General features: G+C 36.4%; 1 protein-coding gene across 1 annotated transcript in view; it reads left to right on the top strand.

The window, feature by feature from the left end:
* The window catches only part of bicc1b (BicC family RNA binding protein 1b), a 394885-nt gene that overhangs the window by 238608 nt on the left and 132105 nt on the right, over positions 1–24172 (top strand). The gene's annotated exons all lie outside the window — the stretch shown is intronic.

Raw genomic sequence — 24172 nt, 5'->3', positions numbered from 1 at the left:
GAGGGAACTAAAATCACAGTTAATCGGACAGCCGGCATTTTTCACTCGGCTGAATTCAAAAGCTCCTTGACTGCATTATTCGGCTCTACTTATTTATGCGAATCAGCCTTTTCCCACATGAAGATTATTAAATCCAAATACTGTAGTGACCATAAATGTATTGAATTGTTATTGTGCCATAAAGGTTATTCAGTTATGCAAGGTACAACAACATATATATTTTATGTATAAAATTATACTCCGTATATATATATATATATATATATATATATATATATATATATATATATATATGTAGCATTTTTAATGTAGGTAGATCATTTCGACCCGGTCATTTTAAAAGTAGCTTGCAATCAGAAAAGGTGTGGGCACTCCTGCCATAGACCTATATGTTAGGTCAATTGACAACTCCAGTAGTAGGAGTGTAAGTTTATGAATTTCACCTCTAGAACTGGTTTGTAACTTGTGACTCTGGCCAACCCCTCTCCAGTGTGACCCTAAATTGCAACGGTTTCCTTCAGAAATTGAATGAGCGAAGCCTGCTTCCCAGAAACAGCTGTTCATTTTAGCAGATGCCATTTACACAAATGGGTAACTCCCCTGATTCCTTAAAGCTCCAAGGGCTGATTAAAATCTCAGCCTGCCAATGTCTGTGCAAATTTCATATATTCTGCCTTTTACTTTGTTAGTTTTTCACAATAAATTCAGGTTATTCTCCCAAAGACTTGCTTGTTAGACTGATTGGCATTTTTAAAATGGCGTGGTACTGTATGTGCAAACTCTGCTTAGCTAATTTTTGAGAATTATTTCAAAACAGAAAACGGACAGAAAATGTTAGTGTTTAAACTGTATAATTTTATTGACTTTTTACTAGAAAAATTAAGAACTGCTTTTTAATTCTGTAGTCTCTAGATTAAGAAAAGTGTTGCAGTTACTCTATCACTAATAAAAGATAAATTATGTGTTTTTCAAGTTAGTATTGTTTATTCACAGTCATGGCTTATATTAAAAAGTATTATTTTAAAAAGTAACTAGGCTGCTCTTGGATTTTTTAATGGAGCCAGTGGGTACCAGGGTCCTTTTATAAAAGAAAAGCCCTAAACTTACCAAATATGCCCTCTTAGAAGTAACAATTTCTTTTTAATTTAAGATTTTTGAGGCATGCTTGTGACAAGAAAAGTAAACTGAAAATAATACATTCTTGGTCCTGCTTTCTCAAAATAAAGATACATTTCTTGGTTATTTGTCTGCTTGCAGTGGCCATTGAGGGTTTTTAATTGCATTATGAGTTCCTCTTGCTGAGGATATTGTAATCCAAGAACTGAGCAAAATGGTTTTGAATGAGTAAATTAACTGACACTGATACCAGTCAATCTGTAAATATATGGGGAGAACATGCAAATTCCGGGTAGAACCTGGTGCTTTGAGGTAGGAGTGACAGATCTATGTTACCACTCTGTTCACGTTAAAACATTTGTCCTGAACCTAGTGAACTTCAACTTAATTAAACTTGGCGAACTGGCATTGCTGCCCTGTGTGTGCGTATATGTGTTATGTGTTTGCCCCGTGATGGACTGACACCCTGTGCTGGTGTTGCCATGTCTTATTCTCTACAACTGCTGGGATAGACTCCAGCTGCCCTGCAACCCCAACCAGGATAAGTGGATTAGGATGATGGATGGATTATTATGATTCTTATTATTGTGCCAATATCAGAGATAAATTTATGAATGGATTAATTGATGGATAATATTGAGAACAGCAATTAATAATAATAATATTGGGTAACAATGTAGTGCAGTGATAGCGCTGCTGTCTCATAATGAAGAAGTCTGGGGTGTACATCTGCGTGGTGTTTGTCTGTTCTCCCTGGGTTCTCTGGTTTCCTCTCATAGTCTAAACATGCACAGATGAGTAGATGGGTTGACGTTGCTAAAGTGGCCAGTGTGTCTTCAAAATACTAGTAACTGACATTCTGTATAGGGATCGTTTCTGCCTTACTTATGCATGCTGCCCCTCAAACTTGCCCTGGATAACCGATTTAGGTATGTGAATGGATGCCTATAATGTCTGTTTAGTTCTTATCACTTGTTTGAGTACTACACACTTGCTCAATATTCTCACTCATGAAACACATGCATGCTTTATCACTCTGGTGGCAGCAAGCAATATCTTTGCAAAATACAAAAATAAGCTTCCATGTGATGGAAGAATATATAGTAACCCCTTGCTATATCGCGCTCAGACTTTCGCAGCTTCACTCCATCGTGGATTTTAAATGTAAGCATATTTAAATATATATCACAGATGTTTCGCTGGTTCGCAGATTTCTGCGGACAATGGGTCTTTTAATTTATGGTACATGATTCCTTAGTTTGTTTGCCCAGTTGATGTCATACAAGGGACGCTATTGACGGATGGCTGAGAAACTACCCAATCAGAGCACATATTATGTATTAAATAAAACTCCTCAATGATATACGATATGCTTCCCACGCAGTGCTTCGCACACTTAAAAGCTCTAACAGCACGTAATAATTTTTGATTGTTTGCTTTTCTCTGTCTCTCTCACTCTCTCTGACATTCTCTGCTCCTGACGGAGGGGGTGTGAGCAGGGGGGCTGTTTGCACAGAGACTGTTTGCCTAGACGATACAGATGCTCCTCTAAAAAATGCTGAAAGACTACCTTCACATTGCGCCCTTCCTTGCGGCCGCTTTGGTGCTTCACATACTTAAAAGCCCAACAGCCCTATTGATTTTTGATTGTTTGCTTTTCTCGCTCTCTCTCTCTCTCTCTCTCTCTGACATTCTCTGCTCCTGATGCACACTCCTTTGAAGAGAAAGATATGTTTGCATTCTTTTAATTGTGAGAAAGAACTGTCATCTCTGTCTTGTCATGGAGCACAGTTTAAACTTTTGACTAAATGGTGTTATTTCATGTCTAGAGGGCTCTAATAATGTTAAAAAACGTATTTAGAAGGTCGTAAACAGGTTTTCTATGCTCTAACTGCAAAAATGTTAGATTTATAAATAAAGAATCCTATTTCGTGGAAATTCATTTATCACAGTAGAGTCTGGAACGTGCCGCAAGTAGTAAGTCTGTGATAAGCGGAATACCGGTACGCTTTGCACTCACGGGATGGAAGGACAATCCTTAACGCTTTTATATAGTAGATTATTGTACTGTACATTTAATTACACACAACCACTAACCTATGAAGGCACAACCTCAGTAGGAGAGTCTTCAGGTGGTGCAGTATCTTCAGCAGGTGCGTCGTTGTCTCCTTCTGCTGAAGGAGTAGGCAGTGGGTGTCTGGATGCACGGCTGAAGAACATCTTGATAGGCAGTTGCTGGCGCTGTCTTTTCATATGTGTGAGGAGGCTTTGTAGGGTATTGCCATCTTTGATCATATCCAAGAGTTTCACCTTCTCCAGGATAGTAAGCATCTTCCTCCAGTGCTTAGTTTTATTGTCAGAAGGTTTAGAAAAAGCAGCACGTTTAGGAGCCATCGTGGGGCTTAGATAAAAGTTCTTAGAAAGCGCATGCATAGTGACGTAAGCGTGTATGAGAAAAAATCGCGAAAGTCGAAGCGTGATATAGCGACGGATCACTGTACATTTATTTGCTTGGCAGATGCTTATATCCAAAGTGACTTGTATTCAAAGAAGTAAACATAATGGAGTAGCATTAGGCTAGACTCTGTTTGTTCAGCAATTGCTGTGGGGCAGATAACAAAATTTAATTGCCACAAGTGAAAAGATGTAAAATGTAAAAAATTTACAATCATAGATTTAACAATTTATAAAACAAACTTAATGCAACAGTAAATCGACCAACAATATGAAAGATCATAAGTTTTTTTTTTCCCAACCAGTTAGACAGATGTTCACAGAATAGATGGGTTTTCAATTGCTTCTTAAATACCTTGAGGGAGTCAGCAATTCAGATGGAGGTGGACACCTTGTTCCACCAACTATGGACTACACCAGAAGAAGACCCGATTGAGACTTTGTACCACACAGAGGTGGCATCACCAGACATTGTTCACTGGCAGGCCTGAGTGGGCGAGGAGGACCATATCATTTAACCAGTGTTTCAATATATGCAGGTGCTAACCCATTGATTATTCTGTAGGGCAAACATCAGGGATTTGAACTTAATTGGTGCTGCTACAGGGAGCCAAGGTAGTGACGTGAAAAGAGGAGTGACATGTGTCTGTCTCAACTGGTTGAATACAAGATGGCCCATTGCATTCTGAACCATCTGCAGTGGCTGGACAGCACATGCAGTAACTCCTGTCCTGTTACCTTAGGCTTTTAAACTGTTGTTTCAGATGTGCTGTAATACTACATAAAACGGATTTTGGAAAAAGGCCAAAATGAGTTTAGTTATTCATTTTGGCAGGTCTGCAAAAGTAAAGTTGTTAGTTATTTTAATTATAAATAGTTATTTTTTAGCATTCATGAACAAATTAAATAGTTAAAAAGAATGTTTCCATCATTTCACATTTAAGTACAAAATTGATAAGTTGAAATAAAATGTATGAATTACACAATTTACTCATGTGTATAGTTTTGTTTTAAATAAGTTTAACCTCAGGATATTTAGTCAGCGTATTTTTAAATATATCCGTAAAGATATATAGTAATACATGTTCATTGACTTGACCATAATGTCTGTAGTTATTGTCACTTATTACTTTTTTTTTTTTCCCAAAACTTCATTTGATGGTACAATATTTGTATACTTTTTCCCGTTGTGTCCCTTTGAATCATCAATGTGTCCCGGTTACCTTTTGTCCTTATCTTGATTTCCTAATAGAAACTCTGCTCTTCACTCACTGCTCCAAGATTTTCAGGGACAAATTCCAAATGCAAATCAAAAAAGTGAAATTTGAGACTCCTGTAACAACCCGGTTTCTTAAATTATCTAATTATTTTTCACAATTTTTTTATATATAATTTGGATCTTTATTGTTACTTAAAAATTTAGAAATTGCTTCTTTGAATGATACCCATGTCTGTTCCTTGCACCGTCAAATTCTGCATTAGAAATCAGTTTTCTAATATCAGGTTAGAAATATCCTCTTTCAGTTTAGCCTCAGACAAACCATAAACCTTCAGCCCAAATACATAAAACAGGCACCATGTTTTGACAGGGCCTTGACAAACTACTTCATTAAACTAAGAAGAGGTGGTAGTGGCACTTTATCTGGATCCATCAAACTAAGTATGATGATGTTTTCCTGGTAGGTTTTTTCAGTCAGGCTGTTCCTTATGAATCCAATGTAACTTCTTGGCTCTGCTGTAAAACTCAAGGGAAAACATAGGAATTTTTTATGCTCTAACTGCTGATTCAGTAAGATGCACCAAACCTTCAGGTCTCCATGTATGAACCACATGTATGAACAGTACTCATAGCAGTTTACTTTTGCTTTAAACATAGATTTTAATATTAGAAAATAATAAATTCAGTCAAATAATTGAAATATTAATATTTAGTTTTAGTGTAAAAGCAGTTAAACTATAATTGACAGATAAAATATTTGTTTTGTGAAAAAGTGTTACATAATGGATAAAAATGGCTTTCATTTTTGAATTCCTAGCTCAAAAATATATGAAAATCACTTTCATGTTGTTGGAGTTTGTGTTGTTGGAAAGTGATATTGTTGATCTGTAGACAGTTGTCAGTAATGGTCACATTTGAAACATTTCTGGATAGTTTGAGCACTATAATGTTAAGTGCCACGGTGAAGCAGCCAGCGCAGATAACGAAGCAGCAAAAACGTTTCAAGTAAGATTAGAAGAGATAATCGAAGAAGAAAATTATATGCCCTCTCAAATCTTCAATGGTGACAAGCCAAGATTATTTTGGAAAGAAAAATATCATCAGGGATCTATTTTGCAATAAAAGAATCATCAATCTCTAGATTTAATGCTGGTAAAAGATTGCCTGACTTTAATGCTTGGTGGTAATGCAAATGGAGAATGCAAACTCAAACCAGTGCTCATTTATTGGTCAGAAAATCCAAGAGCACTAAAAAAAACTCTCAGGCATATGGAAATCTAATAAAAAGGCTTGGATCACTGCCTCACTTTTTGAAGATTAGATTTCTCATCATTATAGCCACAAGGTAATTTTGGATAATACACCCAAACACCCACCTGCTCTGCAAAACCACCATCCAAATGTTAGAAGTTTTATTTTCACTCTTTCAGCCTATGGATCAAGGTGTTCTTGCAACTTTTAAGGTATATTATTTGCAATCAATAATAGACTACTATCAATAAAGCAGAATGTTGTTTAGAAAGGATAAATAAGATTATAGGAGGCAATATATCTGTACCTCGGTTAAAACCGAGCATGACACTAAGGAATAAGGAGGGTTCATTTTCACATAGTGAATGAACATGAGTAATGTGCCATTTAACATTTTATTTCAAAATTTTTTGGTAAACAGCAAAATGGTAAACATATTTAAAACAAAATTATAAAAATACAATAACAGCTATACACCAGTCAAAAATACAGCTTAAATATAATTTATATAACAATAACTTTTAAAAGGTAAAACTGAACTAATAAATAACAGTATCAATTTGTAATAAATAACAAACATCAACACAGAACCCTTTTTTCATAAAAACTACTTTTAAACTTGTCTTAGCAGCAGTGCCAAAGTAAAACAAAGCGTTAGTGTTAGTCACCAATTGTGTAACATCTATATTTTACATTTACTTATTTGGCTGACGCCTTTATCCAATGTGACTTACAACATTTATGATACATTTGGTTACATTTATTTTGGTTTTCCAATTGGAGAACAGGTAGATCAAGCGACTTGCTCATTAGAACTCACAACCTCAGAGTCTGAAGTCTAGAGTCTAAGCCACTACACCACACTGTCTGCATCTGGTTTCTTTCTTAATAGACTACTTAGCTTAGAGGTTTCTATCAAGAATACCAGTCTATCTACCACTGCTGGCTTAAGACAAGAATGTTGAAAAGTGATAATGTTGCTACTTGAGCTGAAAATCCTCTCTGGTGGAGAGCTACTTGTGGGCAAGCTTGGTAAGTTGTGGAAAGTTCAACTTGTGTAATTTCCGTCATAAAAGTGGATATTTTTCTTTGTCTATGGAAGGTGTTAGCAGGTAGTTGTGTAATACAGCTTCCTAAGGAATGGAAAGGAATCAGTCTTTGCTACAGCTCAGCTTTGTTTAACTCTTTCAGGGCTGATGTCGACTTTTGTCAAAAGAAGGAGTTGACGATGGTAATCAACTGTAAACTGTGACAAAACTAACCGTTATGTTAGACTCTCGTTGCAAGAAGGAAAGTTTTATATTCATTGGTTTTACAGGGATTCCCTCCACTCACGTGAGTAGCAAGGCGCACACAATGGCAAAAATGGCACTGACATCTGGCGAGAGATTAAAGCGAATGCGAAAAGCAAATTGCTCTGTGGACAATGTCTCGCCTATCATCTCTGAACTGGACTATGACTTGTCGGACTCAGATTTTGATACAAGTGATCGAAAACGAATGTGAGTATGCAGCTTCAGCTGATCGGTCCCCAGCTAGTCGTGGTACTGACAATGTTTGCCAGGGAGGACTGCCACTTAATAATGACAAAAGGTAGAATCCAGATTGTAATGCACTGCAACCGTGACTGCCGCTACTGCTGTCCCAGCCACGTGAAGATAGCCTGGCAGCAAGCCTGCCGTTCATTCTTGAAAACTGGCAGCCACCGCATGCAGCAACAGATGTTTTATGTTGATTTCTGTTTGAAAGCATAATTTTTTGGAAAAATATTCAGCCCTCAAAGAGTTAAAGAAACTTCCCTCATATTATATCCTGTTCCAAGTTTTGAAGAAATCTTTCGGTGTACAGCAGTTTTCAAGTGATGAAGATGTCAAGACTGCTGTGACGTCCTGGTTTGAAGGTCAAACAGAAGTTTTTTTTTTCAAAAGGGTTAAAGTCATTGCAGGAAAAGTGGATGAAGTGTGTGGAGATATCAGGGGACTATAATGAAAAATAAAAGAAAAATGTTTTGAAAACTCTTTTCTTTCCTACTGAGGTAGATAAATTATTGAATGCCCCTCATATATTTACATTTAAACAATAAAGTGCTTATACATATAGAATAACTATGTTTCTGCAACTGAAGAAACTACAGATTATTTAAAGATAAACTATCTAGGTTCTGCCTCCATTCTTTACATCTTTTAAAAAAGGAATCCATATCACTGTCTTATGAGTTTTACGTAGTGGTGTGCTCTCCAGTTTCAATTTAATATGTGTTTAAACTTTTTTTTATGAAACTAACATTTTAAAATTCAGTGCTCAAAAATTTTCACATACAGACTTACAGGTAGAACCTGAACTGAAATGCAAGTCTGCATAGCTCCAGAATGTGCTAAATAAAAGAGAGGACTAACAAAAAATGAAGTTGTATTAAAATTAACTTTCTATTAAACAATAAACTAGAAGACAGTGTCATTATGAAAAAGTATATTTTTTTTTGCAATGTGGCTAAGACAATATGTGTAATTAGCATTAGTAGAAGCATAATAAGAAAAAAATATAAACGTTACAACAATACTAGTATGAATCTGATACAACAATTTTACTAAATTTACTTAATTTTAGAATAAGTTATTTAGCAAAACAGCTTAGTAAATATAGCAAATTTTCAACTGCAAGGTGCAGTCTGTGGCCAAAGCACTGCAGCCTGGTCGACTTGTTAAGGGATGCAACTTTTACCATGTTCGCCAAGTTGTCTGTTGTTATACAGATTAGACTCCTTTCTTCTACATCCCAAGCAACCAATACCTCTCAAAAACCTGTTGTGATGTTCTTGCTTGTAAGATCCTGCGGGAAAAACACTGTTTGCAAATGGCAATTTTTTAGTTGGATGCCCTTATGAATAAAGGGGGCAGTCAGACTTATGTAGGACTCTGCTGTCTGACTGGACCACAAATCTGTTGTAGTTGCAAAATATTCCACTTCTGATATCTCTGATTAAACGGGTGCCTTGCAATTTTTATACAGCTAAATAGAAAAATATTTGTGTGATGGTATTACATACTGCTTGTCAAGCGATTGGATCATCTTTATAAACCGTCTTTGTTAACTGTGCTAAGTGGAACCAAGTCTTTTTTGAGATTAAATGTTATTGCATCAGTAATTTCTCTCTGTTTGGAACTCCTCTGATATGGTGTAACACTGGCAAACATGTCTGAAATAGTTTTTTGCTTTGGATGCCATTCAGATCTGGCTTTGTGATTGGCATGCAGATATTTTTTGGTACTGATTTAAATGATAAAACAAATTAGTTGTTTTTCCTTGTGTTGTGGCAACAGTTGCAAAGCACTGTCAACAAAGTTCCTGTTTTTGATCTGCATCATCCTATCTGTAGCCACATTAATTTTATATGACTAACGTTGCATTTCTTTTTGCAACCAAGTCTTCCTTTCTTATGTTTTTTTTTTCCTGCTTATCGCTCATTTTCAGGTCCGTTGTGAATTGTGATCAATGATTACCAGGTTTATTTGAGAATGATTGATAGGAGGGATGGGGTGGAGATGGAGCCCACAGGGTGGGGTGCAGAATTCAGAGTGGCATGCATATACATGGCCTGGGTTAGGATTTCAGACCTGCCCATGTAATGTTATCTGCGTTTGCATAGTTAGTTGTGAGTAGCTCAGAGTTTGTCTCCCCATCCCATCCTGTTTGCTGCTCCTGGGAGATTTACTAGATCTGCAAAAGCACTCACGTTTTTCTCCTGAAATGATCAGTTCATAAAATGTTGCATAAACTCCAAAATATTAAGTTTTTATAAATTTTAGAATGTTTCTTTCTGCTGTCTTCTGTTTAAATGAACTGTTAACGTGTTGTTACATCATTGCAGTTTGTGGGCTTTGAACCAAGGTAACACCTAAATAATAAAAAAAGACAGCAAAAAGGTTGTAGCATGTCATTTTATTTATTTATTTAATTTGCTTTACTTGACAACACACATCCTGATATAAGTGTCTGTATGTGGCTTGCTTTTTATTATTTCAGTTCTGTTCATACAGTATATCTAATCCACTAAGTATTTTGTATTTTTGTGACTGACTTTGTGCTTCATTATTGTGCAGCCCTAAACTACTTTATTCAAAAAGTTACAGTGCCACTATTATCACTGTTGACGTGGAATATGCCATGCTAGTTTTTTTGTAAATATAAGTACAGTGTTCAACTTTGATCCTAAAAAACAGCCATTGTACTTTTAATATGTTCTTTTCTGTTGTGCTCTGAAATTATTTAATATTAATATTTTAAGTAATTATAGAAGTGGCTGGTTATTTTTGAAATTTGATTAATGCCCTGTTAACCTTCTTGGTATTAACCCCAAGCATGACTCGGGCTCAGAATTCCATATAAGTACAGTTAAACTGGAGTCAGACATGGGGTGATGCATAAAGATGCTTTACAGTGTTAAGCCTGAATAACTTTAGCTGCAGTCTACAACAACAACAACAACATTTATTTATATAGCACATTTTCATACAAACAGTAGCTCAAAGTGCTTTACATAATAAAGAATAGAAAAATAAAAGACACAATAAGAAAACAAAATAAGTCAACATTAATTAACATCGAATAAGAGTAAGGTTCAATGGCCAGGGGGGACAGAAAAAACAAAAAAACTCCAGACGGCTGGAGAAAAAAATAAAATCTGTAGGGATTCCAGACCATTAGACTGCCCAGTCCCCTCTGGGCATTCTACTTAACATAAATGAAACAGTCCTCTTTGGATTTAGAGTTCTCGCGGAAGGACTTGATGATGATGGTCACGTAGACTTCTGCCTTTTAATCCATCCATCATTGTTGGAGCATCATTAAGCCATTAATCTAGAGGATAAAATAAGTTTATGCTGCAAAAAAAGTATGAATATTTCTAAGTGTTTTGCCAATTTAAGTCAATATTCATGAGTGGGATGGAGCCTTAAACCAAAACACAGTGGTATGTGAAGAAGAAATAGTAAAGCCAATTTTAGAACAAACAGAAACTGAACCATTAGTTGAATCAAGCAAAAGTGATGACAATGTGAACTGGTCATTACCCGTTTACAAGGACAGTGTAATCGATGAATGTGACACTGTCATCTGAAATGCTCCGATATGCCAGGTAAATTCAGCTGCCTGAAGGCTTACTGTGGTGCAAGTAGGTGCATTACAAGCTTTCAAAATTATTGAGATTAAGTAGAAAGATGAGAAAGGCATTAGCTCACTAAGCAGTGTTCACAATGCAGCAACAGTTGTTCATGTCAGGGGAAATCTGGAAGTCACCAAGATAAGGTATCTTACATTAAAAGAAAGGCTGTGTAGATCATGTTGATCAAGCACTGACCTTCTATCCTGTCATTCTCAAGCAACAGAAAAAATATAAGAAAAGTGTATAATAAAAAAAGCATGCTTCTACTGTCCTGATTGCAATATCGAGCTGTGCTTTAGTGACTGTTTCAAAACATATCCCTCGAAGGATGTGTAATAAATCCTACATCAGTACAGTAGTGGGCAAAAAGCATTCCTACTGTATTTGTGATGATGTTTTGATATTTACATGGGTCTGTTGCACAAAATCCTCTTGGAAAAAATTCAGTGATTTTGACTTGTTTTTCCAGGACTAAACATAATGCTAAAAAGGGGAATATAAAGATTGACCTTGGTAAATTTCATCTGGGGGTAATGTTGGCCCAATTTGTAGGGGTACCCATTGACAAACAAAACTCTTTTTTTTTTTTTTTTTTTCCATGCAGTGTCTAAAGAAAATTTGCCTTTTTACAGGATTTTTGTATTTATAATTATTATTGTTTTCAACCTAACTTAAATACTTTAGAAAGAGGGAAAAGCTGGTGTCTTCAGTAAAGTAAACAAAATATTATTGATTGTCTTTTGTTTTTAAAGAAGTACTCAACCGAAAAAAAATTTTTATGTTGTACCACGGGGCAGCACAGTGGTGCAGTGGTAGCGCTGCTGCCTCACAGTAAGGAGACCTGGGTTTGCTTCCCGGGTCCTCCCTGCGTGGAGTTTACATGTTCTCCCTGTGTCTGTGTGGGTTTCCTCCGGGTACTCCAGTTTCCTCCCACAGTCCAAACACATGCAGGTTAGGTGCATTGGCGATCCTAAATTGTCCCTAGTGTGTGCTTGGTATGTGGGTGTATGTGCCCTGTGGTGGGTTTGTGCCCTGCACAGAGTTTTCCTGCCTTGCGCCCTGTGTTGGCTGGGACTGGCTCCTGCAGATCCCCGCAACCCTGTAGTTAGGATATAATGGGTTGGATAATGGACGGATGGATGTTGTACCTCTCCCACACAAAAATTATATAATGAAGTTTCAATTTCATTAGAGCCATGTGGTGACGAGTTCTGAACAATGGCAAACAAAAGAAAAAAAGAAAAAACATTATTGTGTAACTCATGTTGCATTATCCACATGCCCGTTATCCATTCATATGGTCAAAACATGCAAAATGTGGTATATTTTGTTAAAAAAAAACAAAAAAAACAGTTATTAACCATTACTTGAATGTCAACAGGAAAGATGTCTTTCCCACAAGTATGTGTTTGAATTTAACACAGGATTCTTGACCAATGAATGAGGGAGAGAGGCAGATCTTAATCATGAATAAAAGTCACTATTGTTTAAAAAATTTTTTCTGAAATTTACAGATGGCTTCAACCATTTTACTGCTAGTAATTATTGCCTAATTCACTAGAAGTAAATCTGCATGTGAAAAAGTAAACAAATTTCCACTTTGCTTTTCAAGAAGATCAATTTTGTCAATCTGCTGATCTCCTTGTCCTCACAGAACAGCTTTTTACATTGCCAGCTCAGATATAGAAGTGGATTGAGTTTAACTTAGGCTAGTGCTCTTACCCTTTAGAAAGTTACAGCTCAGGGTAAAAGAAATGCTTGTATCGTTAAGGCCTAAGTCTGTCCAGCCAAATTCCAGTCTAGTAGATGAAAGACTTTCTCATTTAACAAGGTAAACATATTCTACTTTTTTTTTTTTTTAAGTTAAAATCAGTTGAATGATGTTCATAGATAAACATAAATTTGGCATTTCAGTATTCATTTTTGATAATTGTTATTTGGAAAGAAATATTTATATTTACTTTTTATCTCTTGGGCTCATCACTGCATGGCTACAGAGAATATTTGTAACTCAATGAATAAACATTTCTGAAATCTTTTAGGAAATGAAAATGCTACAAAGTTCCAAAAGCCTTTGTATAGACATGTATGTAAGGCACTGAAACCCACCTGTTTACTTGAATTTTTACATAAAAAATGTAAAATGTATGCAAAAGTATACACAAAGTTTTGGAGTTGCAAGCCAATTTGTAAAGGCAAACAGGTGGTTTATTTAGGTGTTCGCTTGGGTTTTCTGCATTTCTTATCCTTATTAGTTAATTTTTGTATATTCTTGGCCAATTAAGGTATTACACACAATTAGTATATGATAACAGAGTGAATATTGGCAAGGGTACTGCATAGCATTGTGGCTTTGTACTGGAAAAAATGAAACCTTAGAACAATGTTAATTTAAAAAGAGTTCACTGTAATTTGAGATTGTCTTATGGTTGACTGCAAAGACAGCTCAGTAATCGTCATCTTTGCTCTTTATTAATGACATATGGAGAGTGAGTTAAATATCTTATGAAAGTAAAAAAAAAAACAAAAAAACTGCAACTGTTTCTAGTGTGTAATATATTTTCTAGAATCTGTAAAGTAAATTAGGAAAAAGCAGAAAATAGAATTGCTGTGTATCTACTCTTAAGCAGTTGCCACATTTAGTAAGTGGACTCTATGTATACTTTTCCTTTTTTCTGTTATTTTAATGAAGAAAGTCATTTCAATGATCAAAAAACAACTGAATCAAGCAAAGAGTGCAGCCAACCCTAAAAGAGAGAACATAAACATTTAGCGCCTAATAATGTATAACAAAGCTTGTCATTGCAAACAAGTTGCGGGAAATGAGTGCAGATGATGTTGCCTCTGTCCACAAGTGAATGACAGGAGATGGACCTCTCACATAAAGGTGTAGGCAGGGCAAGGGACAGAACAAAAATCATCAAAGCTACATTGAGGGAAGCTGTTGAATTAAAGCAGTAGGTGCATTGGTGAGCAGCTGAGGTAGGAGAGCATCAGTAAACCCCTCTTGTAAGGAAGCGACTACTGCGGACAATGAGGATCTTTATATAAATAAAACAGATAAATAAAAACACACACACACACAGAGGTTGTGGTGCTGTGATCTTCGCAGAGACTGAGCGAGGAGTCTTGAGTGTCTGGGCTTGTGATTGCCCTGGATAAAAACCAAGATCCAGGCCTTTAATGTCCTCTTGGGCACAGCCATCAGCAGTGTGGCTGTCTGCAGAGGGAATGACAACCTTGTCGAGATGTTTACTTACCTCGGCAGCGACATACATGTCTCTGGTGAGTCTTCCTATGATGTCAGTAGATGGATTGGGAGAGCATGGGGGGTCATGAGGGCACAGGAAAGGGGGTTTGTGGCATTTCTGATATCTCTGCTAAAGGACGAAGGTCCAAGTCTTAACAGTCTCGGTGCTTCCTGTTTTGCTGTATGGTTGCGAGACAAGGACGTTGTCCAGTGACTTGAGATGACTGGACTCCTTTGCTACTGTGCCTCTTCGGAGAATCCTTGGGTACTGCTGGTTTAACTTAGTGTCAAACAATCGGTTGCTCACAGACTCCCAAATGAGGCACATTACTTGCATTATGAGGGAGCATCAGTTACTACACCACAGCCTTGTAGAATGTTCAGCTGAGGTGATTCTGCTTGCAGGATCCTTGCTGCTGAGAACCCGAGTGGCTTGACCAGGCCAAGTGGATGCCCACGTTAACACCTGGCTACAGCAGAGAAATGGCCATTTCTAAAGGGTGGGATTGAACCGTGTGTCTGCCTGGAGTGGGGGTTACTAGCTTTCATCCCAAGCTCTTTCGCCTTGTGGTGGGTGCGACAAAGCACTTTACCATTGCATGCTTCCCCAACCTGACCTGACACACGCACAAGGTTTGCTCTAACCGCCTGAATTATGAAAAAGAAAGAAAATTTAAAGAGAAAACTTCTGACTTGGCAGTCACAGTTACATATTATGCATGCATATTTCTATGGGTATGAAGGAGCCACAGTAACGTTTCTTGACACAATTCTTGCTTAATAATTGGTTGGATGTGCAGCATTGTTCATAATAGTGACCAGTTTTGTTTTAATTCTCTTGCTCGCCACTTCCTTCAGGGAGTCCACAGTGCATCCTGTAACTGAGCTTGCCCTTTAAATGGCTTGTTGATTCGATGGGCCTATCCTGAAGTGATGTCACCATCTCAGCACACCGCATTGTAGAAAGTTGATTATATTCGGCAGAGATTGTCTCAGAAGGACAAGCTAGGATGATAGCAGGCCATGATTCTAGGTCTCAAAGACATTAAAAAGGCAAAATTGGGTTGCAAGATAAAAAGTTTAAGAACTACTGCCTTAATGCATAGGCACTGATGTTGGGGAAATATAATCATTGACCTGAAAATATTAATCATGAAGCTCAATTTTGTGAATTGAGCTGCAAAATTTAAATGCAGTGGAACCTCGGGTCATGACCGAAGTAATTTCCCCCATAGGATAGTATGTAAAGTTATTTTTTTAAAGATTTTTAAGCACAAAAATAGTTAACTACACCATAGAATGCACAGCGTAATAGTAAACTAAATGTAGAAACATTGAATAACACTCCTAGTTGAACCATAGATGGTTGAATTCAGTCAGACCCTTGGACATGTGCTTTTAAGTGTGCTGTTTATACAGAAGTCAATATTTTATTAATAGGATGTAATGGATTTTTTGCCAAGCACATTTCATTTAGTGAGTTAAGAAACAAATAACAAGCTTATCATTTGTTTGTAAGCCAGTAGAGTAGGATAAATACTAGTTCTTTTGGGGAAAAGTAGTTTGACTATCTTTGGAAAAATAGAAACTATACTTTATCCCCACCCCACTGTTGCCCCTGGTACAACACCATCAGTTTGAATAACTTTATTTAAAACAGACAGACAGTATATCATAAATTTTAAAGGTTTGTTGGCGAATATAATGTCTCTCAGTTAACAACAATTCTTTACATTTATATAGCGTGATTCTCACTACTCAAAGTGCTGTCCACACAGGGAAGGACGGTAACCCATGATGATCTTACTGTGAGGCAGCAGCGCTACCACTTACAATTGACTTCAAGTAAAATAAATCTATTAATTTTACTTACGCTGGATTGGTACCGACAGTAGTAATAACAAGGTCAAATCATTCTTTTAAGGTGCTAGGGGAAAACAAAGCAACAAAGGCTGTTTTTACAAGAGTTCTTAAAAATTGAAGTAATGTAAAACTAACAAGACTGATTCCACACAGGATACTTTGAAGTTGAGGTAAATCTAACAAAGGGATAGAATTGGAAAATATAAACCCTAGAAGTTTGTGACATTTGAAATTTGAATTGGCTTGACTCATCTATTAAATATTACTCTTTAGTAAGATTTTTTAGCTAATAGTGCAAATATAAATCTTACAATAGCAAATGTTACAAACATAACAGAGGAATTCTCTGAAAAAAAAACAGATTTTAAAGTGTGTTGTTACAAAAAGAGCTATAAAAAGTTTAGGTGAAGAGCTCAAGTGAAAGTATCCTGAATTACCTTGGAATTCAGTAAGTCAACAGTACAGATACAATAATGTTTGAATTTGTATTTTTAGCATTCATTTTAAGCAGTATTTTCTTCAGTTGATGTGGGAAAAAATGTCACAGGATAAATGTGGACTCTGCACAATGTAAAATCAGGTAACCTGTGATCTTATCTTTTATAAACCCTAGCTGAATACCCCCAAGATCATAACTAAGGATGCTCCAATTAGGTTTTTTAAGGCCAATACTGATCACGGATTTTTATTTTATTTGATTAGCTGAGTCTGATACCGATTCAAACTTTTTTTTATTCTTTATCCCTTTAAAAATCTTTTTTTCACTGATCTCTTGCATAAACGGACAAATAGAAATTGTATGTCCCTTATTAAAGTATATTTTTATAATTAAACTATAGACCACAGGTGTTAATTAACTGTTCGTTTTTTATTAACAAAATTAAATTCTGTAGGCTTATTGTTCAGTGATTGTAAATACTAAAATGAAAATTTCCTTAAAATATACTTTAACAAATAAAATATGTATAAAAATATTTATCCACAAAACATATGTCATATAAGAAAAGAAAATGCTTCTCATAATTGCAAACTGTCAGATTGTTTAGATTTTCTGTAATGTACTTATCTAAACAAGTTTTAATTCAAAAAGTAGTTTTCACCATATCTGTAACAACAGGTTAGGCTCAGTTACAGCCAGGCTAGTCTCCTTCACTGGTAGCTGTCTGGTTGCTGAAAAGCCATGCTAGCAGGGCATGTGGCAACTGGTGGAAGAAGATTTGTATGCAGCCTTCCAAAATGTTAAATTTTCAGTAGCTTTCGCAACATTTCAGTACATTATTTGGATTTGCAGTTTTCGGTTTTATTCATAGTGTTGTTTTTGTCCAAAATACCCCTGTGCCATTCATGTAGTATGTGCTAAATAAACAGTAAACAAACAGAATAAACTCTGCACATGGTCATTGCTGCTTACTAGTATTTGTGTATTTTTTATTTATGCATAGACCATTTTAAAATAAAGGTGATGACGATGACTAGCCAGTGAGACAATTTTTGTTTTAAGAATAATGCAGGGAACTGGATCAAATAAATAATCAAATAAATCTGAGCAGTTTAATAGTAGCTCTTCAATAAGATGCTCATCTAAAAGAGTCTATATATTCAATCAACTGAACACTCACTCAAACTGTACAGCACAAGTGTTTACTTATTGCCAATTAATCCTGGATGCAATATAATTTGAAAAGTTCTTGACTTGACTGCTTTCCATTGTGGAAGGTCATTTGTGTTGTTCAGTAAAAACACTTCTGCACAGATCAGCCAAAACAATAAACAGCTCTTAGCTTAGTTTTATGTTACTGCAGAAAGATTAGTGTCAGACCTTCTGTAGTAGTTCTGTATGTATACATGGCTAGTACAGGGAGTGCAGAATTATTAGGCAAGTTGTATTTTTGAGGATTAATTTTAATATGGAACAAACACAGTGCTATCAGTCAATCCAAAATGTTAATAAACCTAAAACCTGAATGTTTCACAACGGAAATGTGAGTGTGAACATCATCAGGGGAATACATATGTGCGCACAATTATTAGGCAACTATTAGTGTGCAGATTTATTATGCAACTAAAGGAAAAAAACTTTCATCTGTTATAGTGAGAATAATAAACAAACACCTCAAAATTTACAAATAAACATCTGTGACATTTCAAAAAAAATAAATCACTCAATCAATGACCAATATAGCCACCCTTCTTTCCAATAACAGTCATAAGCCTTTCCATTCATGGAGTCTGTCAGTTTCTTGATCTGTTGACGATCAGCTTTTTGTGGAGCAGTGACTACAGCCTCCCAGACACTCTTCAGAGAGGTGTATTGTTTTTCTCCCCGTAAATCTAGCGTTTAAGAAGTGCCCACAAGTTCTCGATAGGGTTTAGGTCAGATGAGGAAGGGGGGCCATGTCATTATTCCTTCATCTTTAAGGCCTTTACTGGCTGGCCACGCAGTGGAGAACTTCAATGCAAGTGATGGAGCATTGGCCTGCATAAAAATCATGGTCTTTTTCCTGTATCACTGTTTGAAGAAAGTGTCTTCGAAAAACTGGCAGTAGGTTTGGGAGTTGATTTTGAGTTCATCTTCAATGCATAAAGGTCCAACTAGCTCATCTTTAAAAATACCAGCTCATACCAGTACCCCACCTCCACGTTGGAGTGGAGCTCTTTGCCCATTACTGATCCACAGGTCCATCCATCTGGTCCATCAAGAGTCACTCTCATCTCATCCGTCCATAAAACCTTTGAAAAAAATCTGTCTTCAGATATTTCTTGGCCCAGTTTTGACGTTTCAACTTATGTTTCTTGTTCAGTGGTGGTTGGGTTTCAGCCCTTCCTACCTTGGCCATGTCTTTGAGCACTGAACACCTTGTACTTCTGGGCACTCCAGGTAGGTTGCAGCTCTGGAATATGAAAGTATTGGAGGATAATGGGTTCCTGGTAGCTTCACGTTTGATTCTTCTCAAATGTTTGGCAGCTAATTTGCGTCTTTTGTTCTCAACACGTTTCTTGCGACCCTGTTGACTATTTGCAACAAAATGTTTGATGGTTCTGTGATCACACACCAATATCTTAGCAATTCCAAAAGTGCTGCATCCCTCTGAAAGACTTTTTACAATTTTTGACTTTTCAGAGTCAGTTAAATCTCTTTTTTGGCCCATTTTGCCCGAGGAAAACTAGCTGCCTAATAATTCTGCACACCTTGATATAGGGTGTTGATCTCCTTAGGCCACACCCTCCCTTATTACACAAATACACATCACCTGACGTGCTTAAATCCAATAAGCATTCAAGTTAATACAGCTTGGAGTTGGAATATACGCATTAAAAATGATGATATGGTCAAAATACTCACTTGCCTAATAATTGTGCACACAGTGTATACCTAACATTATGTCATGGAAACAAAGTAAAAATAAAACAAACAAATAAATAGAACTTTTTATAACTTGGGTTTCAATGGCATAACGCTGCCATTAAATCATCTAACAATGTCTTGACCGTATTTTTCTTCACTCATCTTTAGGCAAACTTTTTCTGTTTCTGTTTTGTTTTCCTTTGAATGGTGACACAACAAGCGTTCAATATCTATAATGATTATTGTTCAGCATTAATGTATATCCGCAAAATCTGGTATTTTTATAAGTTGTACATACATTTTTTTATTCTTATTTTCTAACATTTATCATATAATAGAAAACACAATACACTTAACACAGTTTGGAATTTGTGAAAAAGTATTATTTTAGCCCAAAGTCAAATCATGGTAAGTACAACAGCTTTTGCTTTCCAAATGCCTTGCCCATTTCCACCAGGGCATGGATAGATCATTCTAATAAACTGTAATAATAAAAGCTTGTTAACACTATAAAGTGTAGAGGAACAAAGGCAGTGAGCACTATTCAAGGAGCATTGATGTTAGTCTTATCTTGTGTGCATTTAAGACTATGAATGCTCATCTGCTTATATTGTTAGTTTCAAATTATACTGTACCTGTTTTCCTTTTTTCATTAAAAAGATTTGAATTCTATACTTTGTCTTTTTTAGAGGTCACATAACTGTTCTGAAATTGGTTGTAAATGCCATGCAGGCAATAAAACTTTTCATTTTTGTTATGCAGGCAAAAATTAACTACTCAAACTTGTGAGCAGTTCATTTAAGAAACATATATGCTGTCCAGTACAGATGACTTGAGTGGAATGCTTCAGGGAAATGAGGTAAAACCTGAAGACAGCAGCAGCTGTGAAAACAGCTCAGTATGCACCACTGTGCCCTTTTTGCAACTTTTTTTTTTCCTAAAGTGCATACTTAATGTGTCTGCCTTAGTCTCCATGGCAATCTGCTAAGCAGCTGAATCATGCAGTTTGGTATGTTCCTATGTCAAAACCTACTAGTGAAGGGGGAATTTAAGGCTCCTTACTTTTATTGAGGCCTATGGTCTTTTGTCAGCAGAAATGCTTTAAAAGGTGTTCAGGCCTTGGTTCCCAAGGGTATAAATTGCATGGATTGACTTTGTTACAGTGCGGTGTAGGCCTTTAAAACCTTGGCAGTTCAGTGATTTTTCTCAGTTGTCTCCATGGCAACATGAGTACTGGTGCAGGTATTCAGTATCATTTTAGCTACAGATTGTTCAACAGACAACATTCTTCCCTTTGGTCTTCTGAAGTTAGACCATGAAATGAAATCCACTTACTGAAAATCACTGAGCTTTTTGATTAGTGGAAACAACAATGATAATAGAGATAACAAAATGTTTTTTAGGATTCATTGCCGCTTATGTGCATCAAATTCAACTTACCGCTTGGCTAAGTGTTAAGGCAGACATTTTAAATGTTGTTCTCCAGGTACAAGAGTGTGTGTATAAGTACTGTATATGTGTGTGTTTGTGTGTATATAGTGACCACCTGGTGGCGCACCAGCCTCCCAACACCTGACACAAGCAGACATCAAGCACAAGTCCAGCAACACACACATTTATTTGAAGTGTGGGAAATGCTTCCTTTCGTTTCCCCACCACTGCACCATGTACAGCACAGTATTAGGCACAATAAACACACTTTTCTTCTTTCTTTGTCATGTCTCCTTTCTTCTTCCACCTCCAGTGCTCCTCTGGCAGGCTTCATCTCTCTCCCTCCTGACTCTGGCTCCTCAAGTGAAGTGTGGTGGCTACTTTTATGCTGCACCTCGGAGTGTTAGGAAGGTGTGGAATCACTCCCAGGTGTGGTGAAAGCCCAACAGGGCTGTGTTAGACTTCAACTCCCATTGAGTCCTGTGAATATCTGAAGTGGGACTGCCATCTAGTGCTCCAGGGGAAGTAGTGCCCTGTGTACATCTTCCCTGGTTCTTCCACTACGACAGTCTCCCAGCCAGGCAAGGTTGCTGGCCATGTGTGTGTGTATATATATATATATATAATATTTATTTGTATATATATATTTATTTATTTGTATATCTATATATATATATTTATAGATATATCTATATATATATTTATATATATATTTATTCACACTAGAGACTTTTTCTTTTATGAGTATCCACATTGTTGGAATGTTTTGGTACACATGGCTCTGGGTTATAAAATGTTAACATGAATAACCTCACTGAAGATGACTTCCGGAACCCACTTCCTAACAGAAGATTGCTGTCATACCAGCCGATCTACCACATGGTGGCATAATGTTAAATTAAAGTAACTGTGATTTGACGGCAAACGGCAAAATACAAGTTAACTAAAAATGTTATTTAAAAATGACTCAACTATACAATATCGTAATCTCAACCATTTCTTATTTACTGTTTAATTGAACGTTAGTGAAAAATTTGTGGCCAGTTCTGGTTGCTACTATATGGTTGATGCCTATTCCTCCTTGGGCAAAAAATTGTGAGCTTAAATCTTTTTACTTTTATAGTACATAATTATAAAGTAGGTCTTATGCTGGTTTAATATAGTGTTCAGCGTAAAATGTATTCTTTTAAAGAAATGAAAAGGAGTTAAGTGTGTGCATTTGTCTGTGTATATGGAGAGTATGTGCATGTGCCATGTATCATTCAATTCATGTTACTATCATTGTATTGTACAGTGCATAAAAATTGTTTTGCTTGTTCCAATAGTGAAAAAAAGTACAAAATTCATCAAAAGTATAATATATGATACAATGAAATAGTTCAGCTGACAGATTCACTGTAATGACCGTGAATAGCAATAAACAGCAATACATATCCAGCACTATCACATAAGATATTAATATCAGATATAGTTTTAAAGCTGTATGAACTAATCTAACAATACTTGTAAGTGAGCTCCAGAACTGAATTGGCGAGCCAGGTACTGCGTAATGGAGTCTTGCTTACAGATCAAGCAGATTGAGTCGCAGGGTGGGCAGTTTTAACCATCTACCGCTGGGCCTTGCAACCTCTTAACAGTGCAGTTACCTTTCCAGGCTGTAGAGCAGCTAATCTATATGGTCAAGAATAGATTGTGGCTCTGCCCATAGCCATTATTTTATATTGTGTATCGGGCCCATTTTTTTTCTTCAGTTGCTTCTGTCTTTCTGTCCACATTATACAACTCAGTTTGCAATGGGCTGATTGTGTTGAAATTTGGTACACGTATTCTTGAAGTATTCTTCACGTATTGTCAGTGGAGTTCCAGTATCTCAAATAGAGTGTGTACAATTTTAAAATTTCCCATTGAGAAGGACTGGTGATTTTGTAAACTCATCCCTCTCAACACAAGGAAACATTCTGTGTGACTTCATTATTTGATCACCTGTCACTTCAACTTCTTTTCTTTATTTTTATTTTTTTTTTTATTTAACTCCCTCTTTCACTCATCTGATAGCCATCTCTGATGGCAGTACAATATATCACAGACAAGCTACTGAAACACTGGGGGGATGCACTCGCACAAATCGCTAGCACATGCAGTTCACTTTATCTGCTGCTTGAAGCAAGTTTATTGTAAAAAATAAAGAAAAATGGGCAGATAAGGTAAATGAGTTGGAGTTGTATGCAGCAGAGCATAATTATGATATTATAGCAATAATGGAAACCTGGCTAAATAACAAAGATGGGGATGAGTGTAACATAGAGGGATACACATTTTTTAGGAAGGATAGACAGAACAGAAAAGGAGGTGGGGTTGCTGTTTATGCCAAACAGGATTTAAATGCAAGTCCTCTTCAGCTGGATAATGAGCTCCATCTTAGTGAGGACATGTGGCTTCGTCTGGAAAATATTAGGGAAACAGGTCTTATTTTAGGAGTGTGTTATAGACCACCCAATTCAGACAGTAATTTAAACACACATCTTTTTAGTAATATCAAAAAGGCAAGTTTACAGGGAGCTATTATAGTCATGGGGGACTTTATTGATCTAAATATTAACTGGGATAACCTTGCAGGAGTTTTTAGAAGTAATCAGTGACTGTTTTTTAACACGGCATGTTAAAGCACCAACACGGGGTAAAGCCTGTCTGGATTTAGTATTTTGTAATAATCAGGATAGAATTGAGGGTGTAGAGGTGATCGAACCTCTAGGGTCAAGTGACCATAATGTAATTCAATTCTCAGTATAGATGCAAATACTAAAATTGTTAAGTTGAACTTTGATAGGGCTAATTTTAAGCAGATGTGACGGTGTCTAAGTAGGATACACTGGGATAAGCTTGTCTAAGGATAAGTGTGGAGACTGTCGAGGAGCAGTGGAACAGGTTTAAACATGTTTTACATGTAATATAGGGCAGATACATACCTAAATTTGGAATTAATAGGAAACTAAAAAAAACTCCACAGTGTATTAATAAAGATTTAAAAAAGAAGTTGCAAAGGAAAAAAATGCTTTATGAGGCATATAAGACTAATGACTG

This window comes from Polypterus senegalus, chromosome 1 (assembly GCF_016835505.1).
Source record: "Polypterus senegalus isolate Bchr_013 chromosome 1, ASM1683550v1, whole genome shotgun sequence".
Lineage (NCBI taxonomy): Eukaryota > Metazoa > Chordata > Cladistia > Polypteriformes > Polypteridae > Polypterus > Polypterus senegalus.
This window is presented reverse-complemented; position numbering and strand designations above follow the sequence as displayed.